We start from the raw sequence: 24,060 nt of genomic DNA, 5'->3' as shown, positions 1-24,060 counted from the left end.
TACTGTTTTAAGCATACTGGAACGCATTGTACTCCCCTCATAAGTGCATACCACATACGTACATCTAAGTGGTATACCATTTTGTTCCTGTTAAAGTCCTAAGGGGCCTAGTTTCAGTGAAAGGCCAGCCAAAAGTACATACCTGCTGGTGATCTAGACAAATACTGTTTTAAGTGTAGTGGAGCGCATTGTCCTCCCCTCATATATACGCACTAGGTATGTCAGGACAGGTGCACAGAGGAGTGGCAGAGGCCTAAATTCATCAGGAGCAGGCAGAGGTCACAGCAGACTAGGGGCGAGTGTCAAAATGTAGAGAAGATATCTAGCTCACCACTACGATGTAGTGCACGGATCTGTGGCCGGCAAGGCACACCATGTACAGTAAATAACTATGATCCAGCACTCAAAGAATCGATAGCTTTATTGAAGATCACTGGACACTATAAAATCAGCCATGTCATCAGTCGTGTTTTGAGTGCATGCGCTCGATACGCGTCTGATGATATGGTCGGTTTTATAGTGTCCAGTGATCTTCAATAAAGCTATTGATTCTGAGTGCTAGATTACCGTTCTTTGCTGTACTAGCGGCAAGTGGCAACAGGAGTCGTAGCGAGAGGCCTGAGCTCATTCTGCCACTATATGTCTCCTCATGATGTGGCTGTCTCCTCAACTCCAGGCTGTGTCATTCAGCCACTATATGGTCTACTCATGCTTCCGCCACCTCCAGGCTGTGTCATTCAGCCACTATATGGACTCCTCTTGCTGCCGCCAACTCCAGGCTGTGTCATTCAGCCACTATATGGTCTCCTCATGCTTCTACCACCTCCAGGCTGTGTCACTGTACCGCCATGTGGTCTCCTCATGCTGCTACCACATGAAATAAAACTTATTAGGTTCATGTATTTGAAATCTTCAATTTAAATGTTAAAAAATATCTTTAATCTTTTCAATTGTGAGGCCCTATGGTCTCGTCAGGCTTTTGCCACTTCCAGGCTGGGTCATTCAGCCACTATATGGTTTTCTCATGCTGCCGCCACCTCGATTTTGTGTCATTCAGGTACTATATGGTCTCCTCATGCTGCTGCCACCTCTACGCTGTGTCATTCAGCCACTATATACAAGATACCGATGCAGTCCTGCTAGGCTAAGGATGTTAGTAGAAGAAAAAGAGGAAGATAGAAGAAGAGGAAGAAGAAAAAAAAAAGGGATATAGAGAGATGTGTCCAGTAAATTTATTATACAATATACAGTCATGGCCGTACATTTTGGCACCCCTGAAATTTTTCTAGAAAATGAAGTATTTCTCACAGAAAAGGATTGCAGTAACACATGTTTTGCTATACACATGTTTATTACCTTTGTGTGTATTGGAACTAAACCAAAAAGGGAGGAAAACAAAGCAAATTGGACATAATGTCACACCAAACTCCAAAAATGGGCTGGACAAAGTTATTGGCATCCTTTCAAAATTGTGGATAAATAAGATTGTTTCAAGCATGTGAAAGCAGATAAAAAGGTGAGAAGTTCACTTAGTCTTTGCATGCATTGTGTGTCTGTGTGTTCCACACAAAGCATGGGCAGCAGAAAGAGTAGAAGAAAACTGTCTGAGGATTTGAGAATCAAAATTGTGGAAAAATATCAACAATCTCAAGGTTACAAGTCCATCTCCAGAGATCTAGATTTGCCTTTGTCCACAGTGAATAACATTATCAAGAACTTTGCAACCTATGGCACTGTAGCTAATCTCCCTAGGCGTGGATGGAAGAGAAAAATTGATGAAAGGTGTCAACGCAGCAGAATAGTCCGGATGGTGGGTAAGCAGCCCCAAACAAGTTCCAAAGATATTCATGCTGTCCTGCAGGCTCAGGGAACATCAGTGTCAGTGCAAACTATCCGTCGACATTTAAATGAAATGAAATGCTTTGGCAGGAGACCCGGGAGGACCCCACTGCTGACACAGAGACATAAAAAAACAAGACTACATTTTGCCAAAATGAACTTGAGTAAGCCAAAATCCTTCTAGGAATACATCTTGTGGCCAAGATAAAGCTTTTTGGTTACCGAAAACAGAATGAAGCCTACAAAGAAAATAACACAGTACCTACAGAGAAATATGGTGGAGGGTCAATGATGTTTTGGGGTTGTTTTGCTGTCTCTGGCCCTGGGTGCCTTGAATTTGTGCAAGGCACCATAAAATATGAGGAGTACCAATGGAATTTGGGTCGCACTGTACAGCCCAGTGTCAGTAAGCAGGATTTTGTGGCCGAGATCTTGGGTCTTCCAGCAGGACAATTACCACAAACATAGGTCAAAAAGCACCCAGAAATGGATGGCAACAAAGCGTTGGAGAGTTCTGAAGTGGCCAGCAATGAGTCCATATCTAAATCCCATTGAACACCTGTGGAGAGATCTTAAAGGGGTTATCCAGAAAAAAACCTTTTTTTTATTTATCAACTGGCTCCACAAATTTAAACAGATTTGTAAATTACTTCTATAAAAAAATCTTAATCCTTTCTGTACTTATGAGCTGCTGATGCTGAGTTGTTTTTTTCTGTCTAAGTGCTTTCTGATGACACCTGTCTCGGGAGCTGTCCAGAGTAGAAGCAAATCCCCATAGCAAACCTCTTCTATTCTGTGCAGTTCCCGAGACAAGCAGAGATGTCAGCAGAGAGCACTATTGCCAGACAGAAAAGAACACCTCAACTTCAGCAGCTGATAATTATTGGAAGGATTAAGATTTTTTAATAGAAGTGATATACAAATCTGTTTAACTTTCTGGAGCCAGTTGATATATATATATATATATATATATATATATATATATATACACTCTCCAAAGGAAACAGCAGCAATCGCCAGGTCCAGTGTAGTAGCAAACTGATATTTATTGCATCAATAACAGCAACGTTTCGGCTAAAAGTGAGCCTTTCTCAAGCACTTTTAGCCGAAACGTTGCTGTTATTGATGCAATAAATATCAGTTTGCTACTACACTGGACCTGGCGATTGCTGCTGTTTCCTTTGGAGAGTGTGTGAAGTGTACCCGTCTTTGGCGTTTGGGTGGATTACGGGCACATCCCTAGTGGTCATCCAGTGCTGGCTCCCTTTGTGTTTTTATATATATATATATATATATATATATATATATATAAAGTTTTTTCCTGGAATACCCCTTTAGATTTGCTGTTGGGAAATGGTGCCCTTCCAATAAGAGAGACCTGGAGCAGTTTGCAAAGGAAGAGTGGTCCGGTTGAGAGGTGTAAGAAGCTTATTGATGGTTATAGGAAGCGACTGATTTCAGTTATTTTTTCCAAAGGGTGTGCAATCAGATATTAAGTTAAGGGTGCCAATAATTTTGTCCAGCTCATTTTTGGAGTTTGGTGTGACATTATGTCCAATTTGCTTTTTTACCTCCCTTTTTTTGTTTATTTCCAATACACACAAAGGGAATAAACATGTGTATAGCAAAACATTTGTTACTGCAATCCTTTTCTGTGAGAAATACTTCATTTTCTAGAAAAATTTCTAGATAAATAATCATGCAATTTGCCGTAATTAGCATAGTAAAACAGTGAAGCAATAGAATGTCATGGATGAAATGTCAGATTATGGCTCGGACAGCGCCGTGCCGTGATATGAACTGTAGGTGAGGCTGGTGCGTGCTCGGTAATATTGCTCTGCAGCGCTGGGATACCACGAAATTGCTGCCCACTCTACCCTGATAGCACAGGGCTAATGCAAATATGCTCTTGAGTGGAATGGGGGCCAAGCAGGTGTGCCTTTCAGCGCTGGAGTCCCTCTATTTTTGGCCCACTTTACCCTGATGGCACAGGGATAATAGAAGAGAAGTCTGAAGTGGGGTAGGGGAGTTGGCACCAGGTGTTTCTTACCGTCAATGACAATATTAGATGAAATGGTAGTCGCTTCAGGTCACGCTTTCAATATCGCTGGCCAGTGGAGTAAGTAAAGTTCACGGAGTGCGCACTCTGTTTACAAAAGTAGTATAAGTCCTCCGGTTTTGCCTAAGTTGGAGTATAGATGCGTGTAAACTCTGGCTAGACGCGTTTCTGGGAGTCATGTCCCCTTTTGCTATACAACTTTCTGTCAACTATTGAAAAAGGGGACGTAGCTCCCCGAAACACTTGTAGCCAGAGTTTACACGCATCTATACCCCAACTTGGGCAAAATCAGAGGACTTATACTACCGCAATCATCACCGCAAGTTTTGGAAACAGAGCGCACGCTCTGCAAACTTTACTTACGCCGCTGGCCAGCGATATTGAAAGTGTGACCTGAAGCGACTACCATTTCATCAAATATTGGTATTGCCGGTAAGAGGCACCTGGTGCGCACCCCCCTACCCCACTTCGGACTTCTATTATCCCTGTGTCGTCAGGATAAGGTATGCTAGAAATAGCCATTTTTAATAGAGATTTGCCGCAAATAAATTTGGACCAAACTGAATTTTTTCACTCATCTCTAGATCTCTGCACTGAAACCCTGACCTACTGTAACATGACTTGTCAAAAGCTACTTTATTTAAAAGACATACACACTTGTAGTAACTAAATATGTAAAAATTGGGCTGTACATAAAAATTATATGTACATGATCAGGATGAGGTACTGAGTAAGATATAATAGTTTATTTTATTTTTTTTTATTTTTTTGTGGGATCTGACAGGTACACTTTAAGGACAAATTTTTTTTCTCCTGGCCGTCTAATAGCCATAACACTTTTGATTTTCCATCTACAGACACATATGAGGGCTTATTTTCTGCACCACTGATTGTACTTTGTAATGACATCACTTATTTTGCCACACAATCTACTGTGAACTGGTGCCAGAAAGTTAAACAGATTTGTAAATTACTTCTATTTAAAAATCTTAATCCTTTCAGTACTTATTAGTTGCTGTATAATACAGAGGAAACTCTTTTCTTTTTGAAATTATTTTTTGTCTTGTCCACAGTGCTCTCTGCTGACACCTCTGTCCATGTCAGGAACTGTCCGGAGCAGCATAGGTTTGCTATGAGGATTTTCTCCTGCTTTGAACTGTTCCTGGTGTCAGCAGGTGTCAGGAGAGAGCACTGCTGACAAGTCAAAAAAGAAAGTCAAAAAGAATAGCTTTAGCATACAGCTGCTAATAAGTACTGGAAGGGTAAATATTTTTTAATAGAAGTAATTTGCTAATCTGGCACCAGTTGACTTAAAAAAAAAAAAACTTTCCACCGGAGTACTCCTTTAACCTGTTAGGGACGGAGGGCGTGCCTGTATGCCCTTCGCCCACTCCCTTTCCATTTATATAGCGAGTCGGGCCCGGCCTCTAACAACGGCTGGGACCCGTGGCTAATAGTGCGTGGCACTGGTCGCGGTGCCGTGGGATATTAACCCTTTAGAGTTGAATGCCATGTCTAAAATGAAAGTAAACTGCTCCCGGCTAGCTCAGTGGGCTGTTTGGGATCGCCGCTGCGAAATCGTGGCATCCCGAACAGCTGTAAGACAGCAGGAGGGTCCCCTACCTTCCTCCTCGATGTCCGATAGCCGAATGAGATCCAGGCATGAGCAGTCAAGCGGCAGAATCATTGATCAATTATTTCCTATGAGAAACCATTGATCAGTGTAAAAGATCAGTGTGTGCAGTGTTATAGCCCCCTATGGGAGCTATAACACTGCAAAAAAAAAGTGAATAAAGATCAGTTAACCCCTTCCCTAATAAAAGTTTGAATCACCCCCCTTTCCCCATTAAAAAAACAAACAGTGTAAATAAAAATAAACATATGTGGTATCGCCGCATGCGGAAATGTCCGGATTATAAAAATATATTGTTAATTAAACCGCACGGTAAATGGAGTACCCAAAATAGCGTATTTTTGGTCACTTTTTATATCATGAAAAAATTACTAAAAAACTAAAAAGTCCGATCAATACAAAAATGATATCACTAAAAACTTCAGATCACGGAGCAAAAAAATTAGCCCTAATACCGCCCCATACATGGAAAAATTAAAGAGTTATAGGGGTCAGAAATTAACATTTTTAAACGTATACATTTTCCTGCATGTAGTTATGATTTTTTCCAGAAGTACGACAAAATCAAACCTATATAAGTAGGGTATCATTTTAATCATATGGACCTACAGAATAAAGATAAGGTGTCATTTTTACCAAAAAGAATTTACTGCGTGCCCACAAAATTACAAAATTTCATTTTTTCTTCAATTTTGTCGCACAATGATTTCTTTTTCCGTTTCTCCATAGATTTTGGGGTAAAATTACTGCTGTCATTACAAAGTAGAATTGGTGGCGCAAAAAATAAGCCATCATATGGATTTTTAGGTGCAAAATTGAAAGGGTTATAATTTTTAAAAGGTAAGGAGGAAACAACAAAAGTGCAAAAACAGAAAAACCCCAAGGCTTTAAGATAGGTGCTATTCTTGACAAAAAATGACAGCCATTAACCAAAAATTTAGCCAGACTGGAATCATGGTTCATTATTGGAAGGTATTTTTTTTTTTTAAAGAATGCTAACCACCTTTGTATATTCTAGACTATACATTGTTACAAATGAGAGTTTATCTTCCCTAATAAACCTATTGTCTGGTCTATTTTTTGTCTTGGACGGCATAAGATGATTATTTATATCCTTATGTGATACCTTTTTAATGGTCCGATTTAACATCCCCTTGCTGTTAAACGGTCACATACAGTTTTAACTTCCTGGGCATATAGAGGGAGATTTATCAAGGGATTTAGATTTTTTTTTTTTTGTCTACAAAAGTCACACTTTATTGTGCAACTTTGGTGGGTAAGTATAAAGTACCAATCAGCCCTCCATTAAATAAAAATAGTTATAGGGGTCAGAAGATGCCAGTTTTAAACTAATTTTGGTGCATGTAGTTGTATTTTTGTTTAATTAGTATAATACAATAAAACCGAAATAAATTGGGTATCCTTGTAACCATATGGGCCTATGGGCCTACAGAATAAATATGTGTGACTTTCACTGAAAAATGCACTGCATAGAAACGGAAGCCGCTAAAAACTATAAAACGGGGGGGGGGTTCAATTTTTTTTCCCCACAAATTATATTTTTTTGTTTCATCATAGATTTTGTGGTTAAATGACTGATGTCATTAAAAAGTAAAATTGGTAGCACATAAAACAAGCCCTCGTATGGGTCTGTAGGTGGAAAACTGAAAGTGTTATGGTTTTTAGAAGGTGATGAGGAAAAATGAAAGTGCAAAAACGGAAAAATGCTGAGTCGTGAAAGGGTTTAAAAAAATCAGGAGCACAAACCACAAAATGTGTGTGTATATCATAGGGAAGAATAAAAAATAAATAAATATATATATATATATTTCTCAACCAGAGTGTATGCAGCTCTTGCAAAACTACAACTCTCAGCATGCTGGGATTTGTAGTATTCCAACAGCTGGAGACACCCTGGTTGTGAAACATTAATACACACACACATTCATGAATCAATATTTCCCAATCAGGATGCCCCCAGCTATTGCAAAAGTACAAATTCCAGCGCGCCCGAACAGCCTATACAGCTGGAGGCACCCTGGTTGTGAAAAAATGATAACGATATATATCTCAAATGTTAGCACCATGAGATTTTGCCACCGCTGCGATATTTGCTGCACTATGGTTGGGCCTTAGGTAGGCCTAGTGACAGATGCACCACTGTATATCAGATATATAAAAATAATAACTATACATATACAAATGCATACATACAACACATACATACTCACTCACACATATATCATACATGTGTATATACATACATGCATTACACACACATACAGCACACTATACACAAATACATGTAACAGATGAACTGTTTACATCACACATGTACATCTACACATTACATCTACTTACTTTTATTGGGTGGCTGCATTAAATACTTTAGGAGCTGATATATATTCGTGCCTCCTAGGGCCTGCAGACTATATTCCACATTGTCGGCCGACAGGCAGCTAAACTGTGCGACAGCAGGAGGAGATGGGGGTGTTAAAGGAGCCTCTCAATGACAGCACTATTTAAATGTACTCTGCAGCAAGGCTCAATCCTGGATGCTGCTGGCTCCAGGGCTACTCTGCTTCCCCCAGCTACAAACACTAGCAGCCACAGGGGGCCCTCTGGAGGACAATTGCCCAGTTTGCCATGCCCTAATGCTTGCACTCAATAAGGGGTTACCTGCACTTGGCTTTCTGTATGTAGACGTATGAATGATGTGTGGTGGCCCAGTACGGGATAGTGTTTCCCTGTACTCTTCTGCCCTGTCAGGCAGTGTCCCCAGGGCCCCTTGTTTGTTTTAGGTTTTAATAACCTGTGCACATCATCCAGTAATACATGCGGCAATGTGTGTTCCTGGAAGAAGGTAATTATTATTCTTGCTATTTACAGTTTTACAAGTCGAAAGTTGATCATACCCATGAACCACTTGCCTATGTATGCAAAAATGATATGCATATTCTTTTTATATGTGTCTTTATTGAGCCAAATGAATCATTGATTGCAACGGTGCGTGAACAGTTAAAATGTTTTCTTTATACCTTAGCACGGTTGCACCTGGGATGAAGGGGAGGAAACCTTGCCTACCTTGTGGGAGGTAACTTCCCCTGAACCCTATAAAATGATTAATTTGGCTCAAATTTGTTGTATGACTAAGGCCCTTTGACGGGCTGAAATGCATCACCTGTGACTACCCTGTCTTTTGTACCTATGGTGTATATGAAATAATAAAGGAAATTGTTTTATGCGGGAGCAGCGCTGGACATCACTTTGTTCTATGCATCTTCCCCTAGGGTAACAACATCTGCCCTGCACCACACTCCCTGCCTTTACCACAGATGCCCTCCTGTACATAAAAAAAAAAAAAAAAAAAAACACATTGAAAAAGAAAGTTTAACATTTATCCCATGAAAAGGTGGCTCCAGTAAGTTATAAAAATTGTTAACATAATTAACAAAATACAGTGCATGTTCCTGCGTGGAAGACCAGACAACGATCACGCTGTTGACAAACCTTCCATAGCTTATAATGCAGTCCTTGAACGGATTGTTGTCACAGCATATATACAGTGACCCCCGACCTACGATGGCCCCGACATATGATCAAATCGACATACAATGGCCTCTCAGAGGCTATTGCATGTCGATGTCAGCATCGACATACGATGCTTTTTTATGTCGGGGCCATCGCATTAAGTGCTATCCGGCAGCGCAAAATGATTAAGCTGCTGCCGGATAGCAGCTTAATGTTCCCCGTGTGGTGCGGTAAGTATTACTTACTCCTCCACGATGCTCCAGGTCCAGCGCTGGTCTTCCGGTGTCTTCTCGGCCCTCTCCGATGACGTCAATACGCTGCTGTTCACGTCATCCAATAGGAATGGCGTACGCAGCGGCGTAATGACGTCGCTACGCAGGCCCAGTAAGCCCTTGCAGAAGACCGCAGAGGACCGGAGAAGACAGCGGAGGACCGGAGAAGACCAGGAGAGCCCAGCAGAGGACCGGAGTAGACCAGGAGAGCCCAGCGGAGGCCCGGGGTCACCATCGGGAGCGGCGGGGACACCATCGCGAGCGGCGGGGACAGGTGAGTACAGCTTCCTATACTTTACATTGCACGAATCCCTCAACATACGATGGATTCGACAAATGATGGCTCGTTTGGAACGAATTACCATCGTATGTTGAGGGACCACTGTACTGTAATTCCCACCAGAAGTTGAAAATGTTCGCCGCTGATGGGAGGGCTTACCCCCACAGAAGCTCCCGTTCTTTGGATGAAAAATTCATCATAGAATGTGAAAAAATTATGTGACAATATGTAATACAAAGCAAGAGTATAATATTGTAAATCATTACTGTTATTTGTAAAAAGATCCATAATGTTAGCTACCGTTTGAAGTAAAAGCGTGTGGGGTAGTGAAGAATATAGTGACTCTGAAGGGAATTCATCAAGCTATTTAAGACCTTTTTTTGTCTTAAATTGTCGCACAAAAAGTCTCTTCCCATGCGACTTTTCCCTGAAATTTGCAAATAAGTCTCAACAGCCGGCTTTTAAACACAAACCCACACTCATTTACTTCAGCCCTGTAACGCAGTTTAAATTGGTACCATGGGCTTAAGAGCCGGTAAATTCATCAAGTGGCGTGCGACTTTTGATGAATTTGGCGCAGGAAGGTAACATTTAACTAAACTTTTCTCTGTGTCCATTGTATGCCAAGAATAAGATGAATGCCATAAAAAAATATATATATATTTTACTACTTTAAAAAAAATCATAACTTTTTGTATGAAAATGAGTATTCTTAAAATTGTCCTTCTGACCCCTGTAACTCTTTAACTTTTCCCATATACGGCATGTTTGCGCCATGACCTGTATTTTTTATCGGTACCATTTTTGTTTTGATTGGACTTTTTGATCAAATTTTTTTCCTGATATATGAAGTGACCAAAAATACGCAATTCTGGACTTTAGTATTTTATGATTACGCGTATGCCATTGACAGTGCAGTTTATTTCCCTTATATTTCAATAGTTTGGACATTTACGCAAAAAATGATACCACATTTTTATTTGTAATATTTTTTTCATAATTTTATATGGAAAAATGGGGGGGGGGAGGGCTTATTCACATTTTAGTTTCCATGGGTGACCGATTATTATCATTAGATTACAAACAATTTAAGGGAACCAATCATCAGACTTTAGCATATATAACGTTTGACAATGCGTTATATATATGATAAAATCGTTATGCGCACCATCCCCGGGGGAGGTTTTTGCCCCCAAGAAGGTGAACATATTAAGTTATAAAGTCCCCCCTAGTGCCCCGCAAATAGTCCCCTGGGCTTATGCTTACCAGCAGCCGCTGCTCCGCATTGCTCTGGCCATGACCCCGCCCTGTTGGCTTGATTGACAGCTTGCGTCATCCCTCTGCTCCCTAAGCAGACAAAGCAGAGCGTTGACGTGACCCGTCAATCAAGACGAGGGGACGGAACCACGACCAGAGCAACGGGAGCTGGTAAGTAGCTGAAATAAAACATACATTCTTAGCATCATGTGTATTAATTGTGGAATGTGTCTGACCATGGAACAATGGCAATAAGAATCAACCCAGTTTCTTCCTCAAAGGGTGCTCCTTCCATAATCACAATATTGATTTATCTGTCTCCGGAAGGGTGGGCTTTGTCAGCAGTTAAAAATTATTAAAACATACTTTTATGACTTTAGTACTGCTAGAAACACAACAGGTGAGTGCAGAGTTAATGCGGGTGAATGTTGGGAAGAAATTTTGTTCATTGTTTTAGCTATATTGCAGAAGGAGTGCCATTTTTTTCTTTTTATTTCTCTCAAGTTTTTAAAAATTGGAAAGTCATGGCTGGATCTGGTCTGTTAAAGAGTGCTTATCATCAACTAAACTGTCCCTAATCCCCCCCCCCCCCCCCCCCATATTTGTCCCTGACTCTCACTGACACTATCCCTGTGGTTTTTTTTTTTAAACAGCTTCTAAATACCTTATCTTATCATATCATTGCTGCTCATTATTCAGCCTTGTGTCGGAGAGGAAGGGGGAGTGGCCCGGCAGGCGCGACAACATCTGAAGCCTGCCTGGGCACACTTCCGCCCTTCTTCCTCCATGCTGCGATCCCTTTCTCTGAACAAACATAAGAACACTGGGGCTCAACTTCTATATCAGAGTACATATCAGGGTACCATATACAAAAGAAGAAAAAAGCAGATATACTAAAATGCAGTGCACACCTATCATTAACAACAATATTCTCAAATAACAATAAAGAATATTGTTGTTACCGATAGATGTGCACTGCATTATATTATATCCGCTTTTTTCTTCTTTTGTTTTGCATAGAAGCTCTGCACACAGCACATCCTGCTGGCTCCTCCTCCTCTCTGTTTAGCACTGTACATGCCATATAGAGAGGATGAACATATCAGGAGCTGTGCTGCAGGCACAGCGCTTGCTCCTGCCTGTCTGATTGACAGGCAGGGAGCTGTGCTGTCCTCGTCAGTGTCCTGGCTGCAGTATGAGAGTTTGGACTGATGCCAGGCCAGCATGAGTCCGAACTCCATAAGAGACTTGCGGCCGGGACATGTAGTAAGACCCCTAGTGGCCAGTTTTTCAAAATGAAATTAATCATAAAAATAAACATGTTTTTTAAATGCATGCTATTAGAAAGTCGTTAGAAATACATTTATTTACAAAATATCAAAACTTTTTTTGATGACAGGTACTCCTGTACCTACTACCGTTGTACCCCACAAAAAAGTTATATGTTACCCAGTACCTAATTCTGATCATATAGATATCATTTTTTATGTGTCTAGCACCTATATTTTTCCCACAAATACATTTTAACTGTTGCTGACTTGGTTTTTCATTCTGTTCTTTGGAGGGAGCGGGAGGGAGATTTATCAAAACCTGTGCAGAGGATATTTATCAAAACCCTGTGTCCTCACACTCTGCATGTCTGGCCTTTTCATCTAATCACTGCAGACTGCTCTTCAACCCCTCCACTCTGTTTTCATGCTGCAGTCTGATAGGACAGTAGGTTTATATATATATATATATATATATATATATATATATATATATATATGCCATGATTTCCAAAAATAACATTTTCTAATTATGTATATTAGAAAGATTAATGTTTTGCCAAGATGTACAACATATAAAAAAAAAAGTTTTTGAATCTGTCAGTGCCCAGTTAAAGAATGTATTAGAGGGACTCGCATGTCAAAAGTAGTTTAGTTATCCTAGCAGTACTTAGAGGTTGAACTCTTAATTTCCCCCCAAAAAAATTCGATTTCTTAAAATGGAATAGATCACAGAAAACCTTTGGTCAACCAATATGATTTAGAAACTACAGGGAAATGTGTCATAACTTGGCAGTCATTCAGATGAATGGCAGCTAACGTCTCCTAGAGTGAAAACCATATCCTCCAGCTTAAAGGGGTACTCCACTTTTAGATATCTTATGCCCTATCCAAAGGGAGATCTCCTGCAGCACCTGGCGTTCTAAACAAACATCGGGTTCCTGCGGCAGTGGTCGTTACATCACAGCCATGCCACCTTGTAATGTCATACTACGCCCCCTCCATTCATGTCTATGGGAGGGGTGGGACAGCCAACATGCTCCCTTCCATAGACATGAATGGAGGGGGCGTGGTGTGAAATCATGATCACGGCTGCCCGTTCCAAGCGTTCTGAACAAAATGTTCAGAATGCTGGGGCACAGGTGTACCCCTTTAAAGAGATGGACCTTGAGCAATGGTCATCTATGAAATTTGTATGGCCAAAAAAAATCATATGGGCAAGTCAGAACAATTCTTTATTGAGCAGTTCAAAAACATCAGAAGGTGATTTTGCTTGCAGTAGTAGCAAATAAGGTTAGGTTCACACTACGGAATTTCTGCCTGCAATTCCGCTTTGAAATTGCAGGCAGAAATTCTGCTTGCTAAAATGTGCAAGCTAGTGAATGTACAAGCTAGTGAATTTGTGAACAGAAAATCTGCTTCAAAATTTCTGCCTAAAGAATGGTGGTGCTCTTTCTTCAGGCAGAAATACTCGTGGAACACATTGCAGTCTATTGGGGACTGCAATGTCCATGCGGTCCTTGCACGTTCAGTCAGCGCTGGCCGCACTCCGAATCTCCAGAGCGGAAATTTTCTGTCTGGAGATTCCGCAGTCTGAACATAGCCTAGAAGTTCAGCTTTCACATGAAAAAATTTGAACTAGCCTTTCATTGTTTTGCTATGACAAATAAGAGATGCATGAGGTTCTAAGGTAAAGAATCATGAGGTCAAAATTAGCAAAGCCAGTTGGTGAGACGATGACCTTAGGTCACCTCTTTGTATGTGGATTGTCAGCACAAAGAATTCAACTTAAAAAAAAATTCTCACACGCAACTTAGCAATATTAGTAGGTTTATTTCTAAATATTCCTCAAGCTCAGTACAAAGCAAAGGCACCTGGCAGCCCCAATATCATTCCTTTTCTATCTCTTGTTCTCTGTACAGGATAAAAAAGCTATTTTCCACAAGTCTGTCAGTAATCAAAAGTGTTTATCCAAACTCGTTTTCACTTTGAAAAAGCCTTGCAATCACTTTTTCCATGTTTCCGATAACATGTGAGTCTGGAAAAAATGCCTTTTTTTATAGGCAACACTTCTAAATCAAAGCATCAGTTTGTGCTGCTGGCAAATATTAAATGTCTGTAATGGCAAAAACATTGGATTGTAATAAGAAGAATCATCTTATTTTATAAGGAAGCAACACTTTCAGTCTCCTATGTTTTTCAATACAGGGGCATAGCAAGGGGGCTGATAAGATATGTGGGTAGGCGTCAATGTAGCTTTGGCCAAGGTTTAGCATCCGGAGGCTTTCAAGATATGGGGGCACCAACATGGTTTTGGCCAAAATGTAAGAGGTTAAGGTGGCAAGTTGGGTCTCCATAGAGGGGTTGTTTTAGAAGGGTAGCCATTACTTTTTGCCCTATAAGGCCATATTGACACAATTGAGGAGGGTGCCCCAACCAGGGCCCCCAACTATATGCCACAATGAAGATCTGACCTGCAACAGCAGCTCTATCACTAATAAACCTTTGCTGTTGATCCGTCTTCTAAGCAACGAGGAAGCGAGCTGTCAGCATACAGTGATTAATGGACCAAGTACATCCATGCATACTTATCAACATTTAAATCGCCAAAATTGAAACATTTATGCCTCTACCCTGGGAATGTCCAGATTCTCACCCAGGCACCAACAATTAACTTTGCGCACAGCACCATACATTTACGGCATGGCTATTATGCGAGCGCAGGAACAGCGCTCGCTACATAGCAAGTGAGCTCCGGGTGCTATCAACAGCCCAGGGACTCACCGATAATGGCAGACATCAGCGATCACGCTGATTCCCACCATTTATCCTTTATATGCCATGATAAATGCCGGAGCTTCTCTTACCTGCTCGTGGCCATCTGCTGCGCTGATATTGTCTGGTCTGCCTTCTAGCAGACTGGAGAGGTAGATTGCAGATAATACTGATCAGTGCTATGCCTATGCATAGTACTAGTTAGTATTAGCAATCTAAACATTGCAATTGATTGTTCCCCTTAGGGACTAAAAAGTGAAAAAAATAATAATAATAATAATAAAAGTTAATAAGTCCCTCCCCCAATAAAAAATATGATTTCTTTTTTTTCCAATTTTACAAAAAATAAAAAATTAAATAAACCAACATATTTGGTATTGCTGTGTGCAGAAATGTTCGAACTATGCAAATATAACATTAACGATCCCGTACATTGAGTGGGTTAAACGTAAAAAACAAAAACAAAGTCCAAACGTCCTTTTATTCAGTCATTTTGCAAAAAGTCAAATATACGCAAAAGTGGCACCAATAAAAACTACAGATCATGGTGCAAAAATGAGCTCTCATACAGCCCCGTATATGGAAAAATGGGAAAGTTATAGGGGGTCAGAATAGTTACATTTTTTTTTTTAACTGTAAGTTTTTTGTTGAAGATTTTTCAAAACAGAATAGTGCAATTTTAAACATACTTACTGTATTTTAATTTTTTTAAAGTAAGAGTTTATATAAAAGTAGGACAGTAATAGAACATTTTCTAAACATAGGTTTAACATTCTATGCACATAAGTATCACCATTTTTAATGTTATGCTTAAATTGTCACTGTTCTTTTAGCACAGTGCATAGACCAATAGTACAAGCAAATATAAGAAACTTTGTATTATATCTTACCTTAGAATATAAAAACTTTTTTCTCCACTTACCGAGCTACTTTCTTGCCCACTGAAAGTTAGAGATAAAGGCTGACATTTATCATTGTTTTTAGACAGTTTTTTGTGCCTACAAAAGGCACATAAAGGAGCAAGCAGGGTTTATTTGCGCCTTTTTGTTTACACATTTCTGCTGATTTTGAGTTGCAATCCATTGATTTTGAGTTGCAATCCACTGATTTTGGCAATACACATGATATAGAAGGGATTTATGACCTGCGCCTTTTTGTAAAAAGGCGCAAAGCCACTGAAAAGTCTCTAAAACTACACTGTCCCAGACCTAGCATAGCTTTTTGGTGTATGTGAAGAGATAAATTTGAGAAAATGTGACCTGCACAAAATTTATCAAATGCTCTGTGAACATTTAATAAATTTGGTTCTTTTACACATTACCAGCACACAAAAAAAGGTGTAAAAAAATGCTTCACTTACACCTACAATTATAAATGTGGGCCAGGGCCTGCAGAGAGATAGAGCATGCAGCCTGTAGAGTAGAAATCTGAGGACTATACATATACAAGTTATAGAATGGCAAGAAATAGTGTTTCTCCTTATGTACTCCTGAAACGAAACATGGTGTTACACAGAAATATATTTTTAAATGTTTAACCCTTTAAAAACGTATGGCATAGCATTGATCAGTGTTGCAAGGTATAACCCCCTATGTTAAAAAAAAAGTTAATAAAAGTGAATTAACCCCCTCCTAATAAAAGTTTGAATCCACCCCTTTTCCCATAATTGGTGTTACACACTGCACTCCGGCCACATGCACTGGCCGTGAGTGCATTGTCCCGCTCTCCCCTGCTGCCGGCGGGGCTGGGATTCACATGTCGATACGCGCCCGCATGCGTATCCCAGCCCATCACTTACCACGGTCCTCTGCTGCCTCTTCCTCTACCTCTCAGCTCCGGCGCATGTATCCCCGTCTCATAGGGCGCATGCGCCGAAGCTCTGAAATTTAAAGGGCCAGTATGCTCTATAAGTCCCTGCACCTCCCACTCTTCCCTGCTAGATCTTCAATGCCATTTGCCTGAGATTAAGCATACCTTTTGTCTGTTTGCCTAGCCCATGTTCTGACCCATCCACTATGTTATTGACCTTTGCCCCCTGCCTTGACCTTCTGCTAAGTCCGACTTCGTCTCTGCTTCATCCTACTGTACTTCGCCTCATCCAGCTACCTGTGTGGTCGAGTCGTATCGGGGGGTAGTGATCTGGGTGTCGCCTGCTGCAGCAAGCCCATCCTGCCTAATGGCAGGCTCTGGTGAAGACCAGCGGCACCTTAGACTCCACTCCCTGATACGGCCCGTGTCATCAGCCACACAGGTCAGTGGATCCACATCTAGCAGCATTACAGAAAGATCCGGCCATGGATCCCGCTGGGGTATATCTGCCCGAAAATCCGGATCTCATTGCTATAGCGACTCTCCAGTTGTAGCAGTTGGCCCAGCAGGCGCAACAGTTAAACCAGCTGTCCGCCATGATGCAGCAGTTGCTGACTGCCCAGCAACATCTGCTGCTGCCTCAGCCTCCTCCTGCTCTGCTAATGCCTCTTGCTCCTGCACTCACCACGGGATCCAAGCTCCGTTTGTCTCTTCCCGCGAAGAATGAAGGGGATCCCAAGTCCTGCCGTGGATTTGTAACACAGTGCTCCATGCACATAGAGCTTATGGCGGAACAGTTCCCTACGGAACGAGCAAAGGTGGCCTTTGTCGTCAGTTTGTTAACTGGAAGGGCTCTGGCCTGGGCAACTCCGTTATGGGATCACAGTAACCCTTTCACAGCCAGTCTTCAGGCTTTCCTGACGGAATTCTGAAGTGTTTTCGAAGGACCTGCACAAGCTTCTTCCGCTGAAACGGCTTTGCTGAGCCTTTTGTCAGGGTAACTCCTCTGTATGCAAGTACGCTATCCAATTTCGTACTCTGGCTTCAAAGTTATCCTGGAAAAATGAAGCTCTTTGTGCCACTTTCAAAAGAGGACTCTCTAGTCATATTAAGGATGTCCTTGCTGCTCGGGAATTGCCATCTACCTTCAATTATCTCATACAGCTGGCTTCCCGGATTGATATCCGTTTCTCGGAGCGACGTGAGGAACAACGTCAAGAAAGAGAGCCAGCACAACCTCGATGCTTTCCTCGTCTAGCACCAGTCTTCCAGCAACCACCGCAACCTTCTACGTATCCTCCCGCGGTGGAGGCTATGCATGTGGATCGGTCTCGCCTGACTCTGCAGGAAAGGACTCGCCGACGAGCTGAGAATCTATGTCTCTACTGCGCCAGTGCAGATCATTACCTCAAAGATTTCCTGTACGTCCACAATCACCAATAAATGCTCGCAACTAGGGTTTGTGGGAGAGGCTTCCCTAGGTGTAAACACCACCTTTCCACGCTTTAATTTATCGGTCCGGTTTTCTCTACCCTCCAAAGAGATTATTTCTGTTCTTGCCTTCCTGGATTCTGGTTCGTGACGTCACGAGGGAGCGGGTGTGATGTCACGAGGGGGCGGCCTTGAACACGGAAGCCCGCACACAGCGTTCGGAGTAATGAACTTCCGGACGCTCCGAGCGGAGCCCCGGAAGGCAGGGCAGCGGACAACCCCTTTAAAATAGAGTGATTTTAAACATACTAATTTTGTTTAAAAAGTTTGAGAATTTTTTAAAGCGGTACAATAATAGAAAAGTATGTAATCATGGGTATCATTTTTACCCCTTAAGGACCAATTTTTGTTTTTGCACTTTATTTTTTTCCTCCTCCCCTTCAAAAAATCATAAAGAGTTCAATTTTGCACCTATAGACCCATATAAGGGCTTGTTGTTTGCGTCACCAATTGTACTTTGTTATGACATCACTTATTTTATAACATAATCTGTGGAGAAACTTATTTGTGGAGTGAAATTAAAAAAAAAACTGCCATTTTGCTACTCTTCAGTTTCTACACAGTGCATTTTTCGGTAAGAATGACACCTCTTATCTTTATTCTGTAGGTCCATGTGGTTACAAGGATACCCAATTTACCGTATATACTCAAGTATAAGCTGACCTGAATATAAGCCGAGGCCCCTAATTTTGCCCCAGAAATCCAGGAAAACCTATGGACTCGAGTATAAGCCTATGGTGGGAAATACATCATCCCCCCCGTCATCATTCCCCCCCCCCCCCCGTCATCATCCCGCTCTCCTCTGTCATCATCCAAACTCCATCATCATCCAGACCCCCCCCCCTCATCCCTCCTGTCATCATCCAGACCCCCCTCATCCCCCCATCAAATAGATCCCCCTTGCCCCCCCTATCATTGTCCAGACCCCTCTCATACCCCCTGTCATCATTCAGACCCCCCTCTCTGGTTCTCTACTCATCTCGCCAGTTGCAGCTCTGTCGGTCCTTCCCTAGCAGCCGTCCAACGTCGCTGCAGGGACCGTCCGTCTTCCAGTGGGGAGGGCGAGCCGGTTTGGGCCATCCATCTTGACCGAAAGGTCCTCTTCTCCGCTGCGGGCTGGCCCCGGACTAGTGATGCTGTATTGACCACAACGCGTAGGGACACCCCTGACGTCACAGACATCTGCTGCTCACGGACGTCCCTGCACGGTGGCGTCAATGCAGCGTCACTAGTCTAGGGCTGGCCCGGAGCGGAGGGCCTCCTGGTCAAGATGGACGTCCCAGACTGGCTCACCCTCCCCACTGGAAGGTGGACGGTCCATGCAGCATGGATGGGCAACGATGGATGCCCACCCCCCACCGGTATGCCTGCGATTTTTTTTTTCCCATGACTCAAGTATAAGCCGAGGGGGACATTTTCGGCATGAAAAATAATGCTGAAAAACTCGGCTTATACTCGAGTATACACGGTATGCAGGATTTATTTGATTTTATTACTTTAAAAAATTTGAACTACAGGCACCAAAATTTTTATTTTTTAAACGCTTAAGGACATTTTCGTTCTTTTACATTTGTTTTTTCCTCCTCACATTTTAAAAGTCATAACCCTTTCAATTTGGCACCTAAAAATCCATATGATGGCTTATTTTTTGCACCACCAAATCTACTTTATAATGACATCAGTCATTTTACCCAAAAGTCTACAGCAAAAAAATAAATAAAATCATTGTGCAACAAAATTGAAGAAAAATCAAGCCACTGGGTCCTGGCTGCTGTGAGAACGCTTTAAACGCCGGCAACGGGACCAGGGCGTACAGGTACGCCCTGAGTCCTTAAGTACCAGGACGCAAGGGTGTACCTGTTCACCCTACGTCCTAGAGGGGTTAATTATATTGGCCCACAAAATAAAGAAAACTTCATTTTTACTGTAAAGTGTACAGCGCAAAAATGAAACCTTCCAAAATTTGCAAAATTGCGGTTTTCTTTTCAATTTCCCGACATAAATAATATTTTTTGGGTTGCGTAATACATTTTATGGTAAAATTAGTGATGTCATTGCAAAGTACAATTGGTCACACAAAAAACAAGCCCTTATATCGGTCTGTTAATGGAGATATAAAAGATTTATGATTTTTAGAAGGCGAGAAGGAAAAAAAACGAAAATGCAAACATAAAATTGGCTTGTTAAGGCCAAAATGGGTTTGGTCCTTAAGGGGTTAATATCGCATACTGTTCATTTTGATTCGTTGAGTTCTGGGCACAGAGTCCCCCAACTGATCACTTGAATAAATGGACAGCAGGACACAGCTCTGAGAGTGATGCAAGCTATGCATCAGAGAAAGTCAATACAGTTTCTATTGACTTTCATTGAATATCTGTATACCCCTTGCTCCACAGTGCTAAATAGAGACAAATGGCAACACTGCTTAGCTGAGAGCTGCTGCCAGTTCATTTTAGGAAATGCCATAAATGTCTGAGAGATGTGGTCCAAGATAGATTGGGGATCCCCCCTGCTCTGTCCAGTCTGATATGGTGATCTGAGGTGTTCAGCCAGAGGGCTGTTTTATTCACTTCACATAGTGGTTAAATAAATAAATAGTGGAACATAAAAATGAATAAAGGGGCCATCAATTTTGTAAAACTTTTTTTATTATTAATGTATCTTAATATTGTAATTTTAATGATTTATTTTAACTACTGTAAAAATTTATTAGCTATATTTCCATCATTATTTAGGTACTACTCCCAGCATGGAACAGAGAAGAAACAAGTGGAAACCTAGCCGCACACAATTTGATTATCACACAGAAATTTCTGATACGGATCTGAATTCTTCTGGCAGAATATACAACCAAAATCCCATAAGGTTAATGAGACTTAAAATTTCTGTGCCAAATTCAGCTTCAAATTCTGTTCCGAAAAAGCACTAATTCCACATCAATTGTCTTTCATTTTGGCATGGAGCAGAAAGAGGAAATTTCAGCAAGGAAATTTTCCTAACCATTTTAAAGGAACCAGTGTAATCAGTGTAAAGATACCCTGAAGTTACGTTCAAACAGCGGAATTTACGTGCAGAATTTCCGCAAAATTTTGTGCATATTGAATTGAATGGGGATTCCACAGCTGAAATTCTGCTTGCCTGAGTCTGCAAAAATATAAGACCTATCTTTCAATTTTGCAGAATTCCGGGCAGAATCCCATTGAACTCAATAAAGCTTTGAGTATCGGCAGAATTCTGTGTTTTGAGCACACAGAAATTCAGTTGAAAATCTGAAAAACGGCAGAAGCTCCACTGCAAGCTTTGCAGAACAGAATTTGAGCGAATAACAGAATTTCCGCCATGTGAACATAGCCTTAGTCACACGGCCATTTCATGCCTTCCACCACTGATGCAGTTCTGTAGTGTTGCTGGAGTTTTCCAAGAGTGTTCTATAAGTTTCCTGGTAGATGCCTGGTTAGTGTGTATATTGGGGGGAGGGCCCTGGACTGTGGAATCTCCTCCATATATATTGCTACACACTATGTATTGCTCCAAGCCACTCAGATCCACTTGAGATAACATCAGTGGAAGTGCCAATAGCCATCACTTCCAGTGAGGTCACCACAAGTGGATTTAAACAGAGTTTCCTTCCTTCATGTGAATGTAAAATCTTTGAAACCTGTTGAACAGGAATGAAGGGCTATGGTTGCAGCATCACAGAGGGTTCCCTATTTTGATTTTTGGAATGGGCTCCTCTCCCACTGTATTCCTCTGGCCCCTTACTTTGCAAATACAACATTTTGGAATTGGAATAGAATTAAATAGAAGGGTATGAAGTTTATCAGATAGATATTCTTATTTTAAGCATGATGGGAGGTATTCCGTTCCTGTGTTAATTCATCTTGTCAAAGATTACCAAAACTAACATGAGATGCTTTGCAGAATGTGTTTTTTGGATCTCTGCTCCAAGTACTTGTCAATTCTGACAGTTAACTGCCATATTTATGATATCCGAGGATATGGCCTCTAATAAAAAGCTATATTTCTTGCTTTTTTCTCTTTTCTCAACAATTTGTCAGTTATGACGAGAACCAGAAGTGTTTACGTTTTAAAATAAATGGAAAGAATAAAAAAAATGCAAGTTCTAAAAATGTTCAGTACATTTTTATCCCTGATACAGGTAGTGGTCAAGCCATGAGTAGTTGACAAGATGCTCTTGGTCTCTAAAGGTACCCAGAATCTGCTATTTAGCCAGTTAGCAAAGCCAAGACTAGAAATAGCCATACATATCATGTGGCTTACTACTTTTATCTGCTGCTCTGTGTTGGAAAAAAATTGTTATATCTCCTGCTTGTAAGGATACCCAAGGTTTACTTATCATTTACCTTTTGGGCACTTGGTATGGCCAAAATTGGAAGGTGCATATTTTTGCAATGGGCGAAGGCGGGCAGCTATTCCAGTGTGATTTTACTTTCTGGAACATCCTCAAAATAATCTAGAAAAGTAGATACCCCTCAGATGTTTTGACACCAGCTGTTTTGGAAACATTTTGATTTTTTGGGCATCAGTCCACAAGACTGTGTGGTGAAAAATGATCTGGAAACACATGGTACTGCTTCAGAAGAAAGTTGGCACCCATTTTACATTAAGACTAGACAATCTTCTTTTAAAGGAGTAGTTCAGCGAAAAATAACTTATCCCCTATCCAAAGGAAAGGGGATAAGTTATAGATCATGGGGTCCATGTGCTGGGACCCCCGGCAATCTCCTAAACGGGGCCTCCACGGGAAGCCACGGCCGACACACATCCTCCATGTATCTCTATGAGATACATGGAGGGGGGTGTCGGCCGGCGCTCCGTGTGGGGGTTAGCACGCCCCCAGCAAACTGCCGGGGCCCCATTCAGGAGCGCGGGGGGTCCCATCTCTCGGACCTCCCCCCCGCGATCTATAACTTGTCCCCATCATTTGGATAGGGGATAAGTTATTTTTAACTACAGAACTCCTTTAACTAGATACATCAGAAAAATAAATTTTCATAATTGGATAGGGATCATTCATAACATATAAATCATTGACAGGTGAAGTGTAAGAAACAAAAGAATGGGCAAGGAGAAGGATCTGAAAGACATTAAAAGGATACTCCACAGGCCAGCCTTCCGGCTGCGTTCAAATCATTTAGTTGAACGCTGTGCTCATGATGTGGGGGTCTGCCACGCCCCCTAGTGATGTCAGGCCACACACCCTAAATGTAAGTCTATGGGAGGGGGCGTGACGGCCGTCACACCCCCTTCGATAGACTTGCATTGAAGGGGCATTGCCTGACATCATGAGGGGCGTGGGCGACCCCCACAGCACGAACACAGCGTTCGGAACTAAATGTTCCGAACGCAGCTGGAAGGCTGGTCAAGGGAGTACCCCTTTAACAAGGACCAAATAGTGATGTCTAGAGGACTGGGTCATAGCAGCTCCAAAAAAGAAGATTTTATGGGGTGTTGCTGGTATATAGTGGTTATTACCTATCAAAATTGCTCGAAGAAAGAACAACTGGTAAGGTAACCTGGAGACAAATCATGGGCACCCACAGAACATTGATATATATGGGTAGTGAAGACTAGCCTATCTGGTCCAATATTACACAAGAGCTGCTGTAGAGCAAATTGTTGAAAAAGCTTCTGCTGGCAATGATAGAATAATCAGAGACAGTCAAACAGAAAAATAAAAATCCTAGGTACTTAGCACAATTAAGAACCTGACTCAACTTAAGAAATAAAAAAGTATCTTAATTACTCCACTATCAACACATTTTCAGAGATTACTGACTTTTGTTAGATTAAAGAGCATAGAGGCTTGGTTTAGGCATGGAGCT

Source organism: Hyla sarda, chromosome 13 (assembly GCF_029499605.1).
Source record: "Hyla sarda isolate aHylSar1 chromosome 13, aHylSar1.hap1, whole genome shotgun sequence".
NCBI lineage: Eukaryota > Metazoa > Chordata > Amphibia > Anura > Hylidae > Hyla > Hyla sarda.
Note: the sequence above shows the minus strand (reverse complement) of the source record.